General features: G+C 43.8%; 1 non-coding gene across 1 annotated transcript; it reads left to right on the forward strand.

The window, feature by feature from the left end:
- Nucleotides 1-2,842: 2,842 nt before the first annotated feature.
- Nucleotides 2,843-2,945, forward strand: LOC149816868 (small nucleolar RNA R71). The gene has a single exon (XR_016427781.1). It is a non-coding gene; the product is annotated as a small nucleolar RNA R71 (small nucleolar RNA).
- Nucleotides 2,946-5,716: the final 2,771 nt, after the last annotated feature.

A 5,716-nucleotide genomic window follows, 5' to 3' on the forward strand; every position in this document is an offset into this window, starting at 1 on the left:
ACCTACTCAGTACTCGAGCAAGTTTATGGAGGCAATCTTCAAAAGAAGAGCCATACACTGAAAAGTCGTCCATAAAAACTTCCATCACATCATCAATCATGTCCGAGAAGATAGCAAGCATGCACCTCTGAAAAGTAGTCGGGGCATTACAGAGCCCAAAAGGCATACGTCTAAATGCGAAGGTGCCATAAGGACATGTAAATGTGGTCTTCTCTTGGTCATCAGGATGGACAGCTACCTGATTGTATCCTGAATATCCGTCTAGAAAGCAGTAGTAGCTCTGTCCTGCGAGTCGCTCTAAGATCTGATCAATGAATGGCAATGGGAAATGATCTTTCCTAGTTGCCACATTCAACTTCCTATAATCGATGCAGACTCGCCATCCTGTAGTGGTTCTCATCGGAATTCTCTCACCCTTCTCATTCTCAACCACAGTGAGTCCTGACTTCTTCGGCACAACTTGAATCGGACTGACCCACTGACTATCAGAAATAGGGTAAATGATTCCGGCATCCAACCACTTCACCACCTCTTTCTTCACCACTTCCTTCATGTTGGGATTTAGCCTTCTCTGCATATCCCTAAATGGCTTGATTTCCTGATTACAATGGATCCTATGCATGTAGAATGAAGGATCAATCCCCTTTAGATCAGCAACTCCCCATCCAATCGCTGCCTTGTGCTCTCGAAGAATAGTCAGCAATCTCTGTTCCTGCTCCTCAGTGAGCAAGGACGAGATGATCACAGGCAGAGTCTCATCATCTCCGAGGTATGCATACTTGAGTGAATCCGGTAAGGGTTTCAACTCAAGTTTCGGAGGCGACTCGATCGACGATTTGGTGGGGGTCTCCGCAAGTGGTGGAAGAGGTTCCCTGACCGCTCCCCAAGGTGGTCTCTCTGACGACACTCTAGACACATCTACACTATCTACACCGCTATTCTTCTCTATATGGTACAAATCTAAAGAATCCTCAGTAATGTACAACTCGGGCTGCTCCTCCACTAACTCCTGTGCAATGTCTACATGAAAGCAGTCCATGTCTCCTGCCGGTCCCATCGCGGCATTGAAAATATTCAGCTTTACCTTCCTATTGCCAAATGAGAGGTCCATGGCTCCGGTCCTACAGTTGATGCACGCATTGGCAGTCGCCAAGAATGGTCTGCCTAAAATAATCGGAGTCTGGTGCTGGCTGTCTACTCCTTCCATATCAAGGATAATGAAATCGACTAGAAAATAAAAGTCATCCACTTTAACTAGCACGTCCTCCAAGACACCTCTCGGTACCTTGACGGAACGATCTGCCAGTTGAAGTGTAATCGGAGTCGATCTCATCTCACCTAGCCCGAAAGAATCAAAGAAATATCCGGGCAGAATGTTCACGCTTGCTCCAAGATCGAGCAATGCACGTTCTATCCGGATGTTCCCTATAGTACAAGCAATGATAGGGGCTCCAGGGTCCTTGAGCTTTGGTGGTGTCTGATGCTGAAGTACTGAACTCACCTGCTCAGTCAGATGGACCCTGTTAGGAACTCGCTCTCTGGATTTCCTCTTTTGCGTACATAGCTCCTTCAGGAATTTGGCATAAGCCGGCACCTGCTGAATAGCATCGAGCAAAGGTAGGTTGATCTGCACATGCTTGAAGATATCAAGCATGTCCTGGATCTTCGCACCTTGCTTCCCTCTATAACCAGGAGACTCTAATGCTTTGGGATAGGGTGGTGGAGGAATATACTCTGCTGGCTCCTCCTCTTTGCGAGAAGGCTCACTCCTATCCTTCTTCTTCTCTGAGGATGAAGATGATAAAGATGGTGAAGGTGATGATGGAGATGGGGATGATGACTGAGCCGACGTAGGTGAAACACTGGTCTCTGGCTCCTTTATCCTCTCTCTCTACTCTCTCGCTCTCTGCTCTCGACGTGATACTCACGTCCACTCCTCAAGGCCATAACTGACTTGGCCTGCTGCTGTGTCTCAGTATGAAATAGGCCTCCAGTCATCTGGTCCTTACCCTTCGGGTTCATGACAGCCTGACTCGGCAATGTACCCTCGGGTCTCCTACTAATAGCCTCAGCTAACTGTCCCATTTGCGACTCTAACTTCGCAATGGACTGCGTATGTGAGCTCAAAATCTGGCTACACTTCTCGAAGGCATTCTGATTAGAGGTTTTAACCTCTTGAAATGCCTGGAGAAGTCTCTCCTCAAAAGAAGTCTGCGGGGCAGACTCCTGCTGAATCGGGGAAGGAACTGAAGAAGAAGAAGACTGAGAATAGTTCGGTCTTTGAAATGACTGAGTAAAAGATGGTTGCCGAACTGGCTGAGAGGAAGTAGGCATCTGCATGGAAGACTGTGGATTCTTCCATGAAAAATTGGGATGGTTACGCCAACCCGGATTATATGTCGATGAAAATGGGTTATTTGGCGGTCTGACGTAACCCTGAGCTGCCTGAACTTGTTCTTGAACAAATTCAGGGTACTGAGCTGCCGAAGGGCACTCAGTGATCTCGTGTGCCGGACTGGCACAAAGAGTACACACCTGCTGTGTAGTGGATGATCCTGAGAGAAGCTGGTCCAGTTTCTGAGCAATCATGTCTACTTTGCACTGTAGTGCAGTAGATGGACCAATCTCAAGAACACCAGCTTTCTTCTGAATGCTGGGTGTGGTTCTATCAGAATGAGAGCTCGAAGCATGGTGGAGTGAATTCTCGGCCAATGTATCAAATAGCCTCCATGCTTCGTCCTCGCTCTTCAGCATGAATGTCCCACCGCATGAAGAGTCGATCATCTGACGATTCTTGTCAGACAATCCATCATAGAAACTCTACATCAATTGCCATTTCGGCACCTGATGATGGGGGCATTTCCTGAGGAGATCCTTCATTCTCTCCCAGGTCTCATGAAAGCACTCACCATCTAGCTCTGAAAAGCTAGTGATGGCTCTACGATATTGGTTTGTGCGACCAATGGGAAAGTATTTCCGAAGAAACTCCTGTTGCAACTGATCCCAGGACTCTATTTCTACAGAATCTAAGGACTTTAGCCAATACTTGGCTTTGTCCTTCAATGAAAAAGGGAATAGAGTCAACCTCAACGCATCATCATCGAAATTCTGTATCTTAACAGTAGAACAGATTTTGAGGAATTCATCTAAATGTCGGTAGGGATCCTCATGACTAAGGCCATAAAAGGATGGAAGCATTTGAATAATGCTGGCCTTAATCTCATAATGTGGTGCTCCTACATCGGGTCGCCGAATGCAGGATGCCTGAACATAGTCTGTGGGAATGAAGTATTCCCGCAGAGGGCGTGAAAGAACTGGGGGTGGAGGTGGAGGATCCATGTCAGCCATTGTTGCTGAACTTCGATGAGAATGTAAAATTCTCTCTGGGTTGTCAACAAATGGGTGTAATGGGGTTCCTAGACCTCGTCGACCCTGCATACACTGGTACTAAGACCAGATGTAAGCAAACGACCTAACTAAAAAAAATTAAACTAGCACAGATACTAAAATGTAAATAAACAAATAACAGTAACTAAAAACAAACAAATATGCTATATAGCTATGTCAGAATTCTATACTAAATACTTAAATAACAAAGTAAACTATTCTAAAATGCTAAAACAAATAAATACAAGAAATCACAAACTATGTTTTTCTAAAACCCACCTGTCTAATCGCTCCTTGCAGAATGATAATTAAGTGAATCCTAAAAAGAACAATATGTGAATCCTATATTTACTAACTATGTTAATCCTATATTCACTTACTAATCCTACTAACTAAAAAGAAAACAACTAATTAACTAACTAAAACAAAATAATAATAAATTAAACTCTAACAAATAAAGTAATTAATTCGCCGTTCCCCGGCAACGGCGCCAAAATTTGGTTGATATTTTGGAATGCTCTTTTTAAAACAATTATTTTCAATAAAACTTTGGAAAATCGTCAACCAAAAATATAAAAACCGACTTTCCACAAAGTGGTAAGTACGGGTCGATCCTCAGGGAATAGGAATTAATCACTACAATTCTAGAAAATTTAATTTATTAATATTAAATGGCAATCTACAATTATAGAGTGAATACAACTACAATTAAGCACTAAAAGAACAATAAACAAGCATTCAGTCTTCTGCTCCACACCAAGGGTATTTCTGTCTTTTCGCCACTTAGAGAATCTTCTCACTTGTATAATAACCCTGGAAACTAAATATGCTTTCCAACCTTTTGGAAGATTCGACGACCGGGGGGATGAAGAAGAGCGGACCGTGGCTGGAGATGGACGTCCTCTACAGTTCAAGGATGCTGTACTTCACCAAAAACGGCACCTATTGCAGCTGCTACACGTTAGAGATCCACCGACGATGGAGTGTGGGCCAATTCTCGATCGGAGGGTGTAGAAAGCCGGATGGAGGTAGGGCCGGCTCACCTTGGTGGTGTGTTGCGCACTCCCGCCCAAGGTTAATGGTCTCCACCTCTGCTACACCTGCAAAAATATAGAAAAATGGTGAAAAGACAGCAAGGAATAAGAAAGAAATGAAAAGAAACCAAAGAAAGCTTGAAAATATGCTTGAAAATCAAGCATAGGTCGATCTTCAATGGCCAACACGTGGGGAAGATGGAGAGGAAAGGAGTTGCTGCTGTAGAGTCACTGTAGGGGGCGTCAATCCAAGCCAAAGACGCCTAGGGTTCTTGAAAAAAAACTATTTATAGTTTTGACATTTTTCAGAAAGAGTGTTAAAAAATAAAATATTGCTAGGCGCCACTTTCTGGGGGGGGGTTTAGAAAAACTTTTTGAAATGGGTATGGATAGGCGTGTGGGTTGGGTTTTGGGCTTTCTAAGAGTTGATCCAAGGTCCAATTGACCTAATTGGGTCGGATATGAATCCGATCCACCTCGAAATTCGTGCCCGAACACTGAAATAGCCATAACTCTCTCATTTTAACTCCGATTTTTCTGAAATTCGAACCATAGCCCCTTACTATCAAAACACATCTAAACATGGGTTTAAAACCTTAAACTTGATACAAAATGCATGAAAAACTTGTTTACATGATGTGCATTTCATGCATCATCAAGTACCTTCTATAACTTGATGGTTGGTACCTGCTTCATCAGTTGTAGCTACACGTACACTCGGTCTGTGGTCCTTCTCTATTGTTGTACTGGCTAGGGATGATGCTATTGTTGAATCTATGGTAGCATCGACTTCTACTGCAACGACTGAGATTGAGCCAACCTCTACGAGCATAATTTGATAAAGTGACCCTTCTAGCCACATTGAATACACGCTCTAGTGTCACAGGGTCAAGGTTGACCCCCATGATCTTTTTTATAATGCCTACACTGGCCAGCAGACTGCCTCTACTGCTGTTATTGTCATTGTCATCTGTCCCTAGACTTTTGTTGCTTCTGGTATGGGTGTTGGCCTCTAATCTTGCCTCTGTTGACTCTTCTTATGAAATAGTTTCTTAAAAGATTTCTGGGAATCCTTTATAGATCCTGATAAAGATGACTAATCTCCTTTGTTCTGACCCTTCTTAGAGAACCTCCAGTCCCTATCCAAATGCTCACAAACTCAATCACCTCTCGCAACATCTGCGGTCGTCCACCTAGAATCTATCTGTGATGCCCATCTATGGGTTCAATTGGGAATCTCAACACTTGTGCCTTCTCGGTCAAAAAAGTATTCAGGCAATACCTCTCCAGGTGCT

The sequence above is a fragment of the Nuphar pumila genome, chromosome 14 (genome assembly GCF_984573655.1).
Source record: "Nuphar pumila chromosome 14, dmNupPumi1.hap1.1, whole genome shotgun sequence".
NCBI lineage: Eukaryota > Viridiplantae > Streptophyta > Magnoliopsida > Nymphaeales > Nymphaeaceae > Nuphar > Nuphar pumila.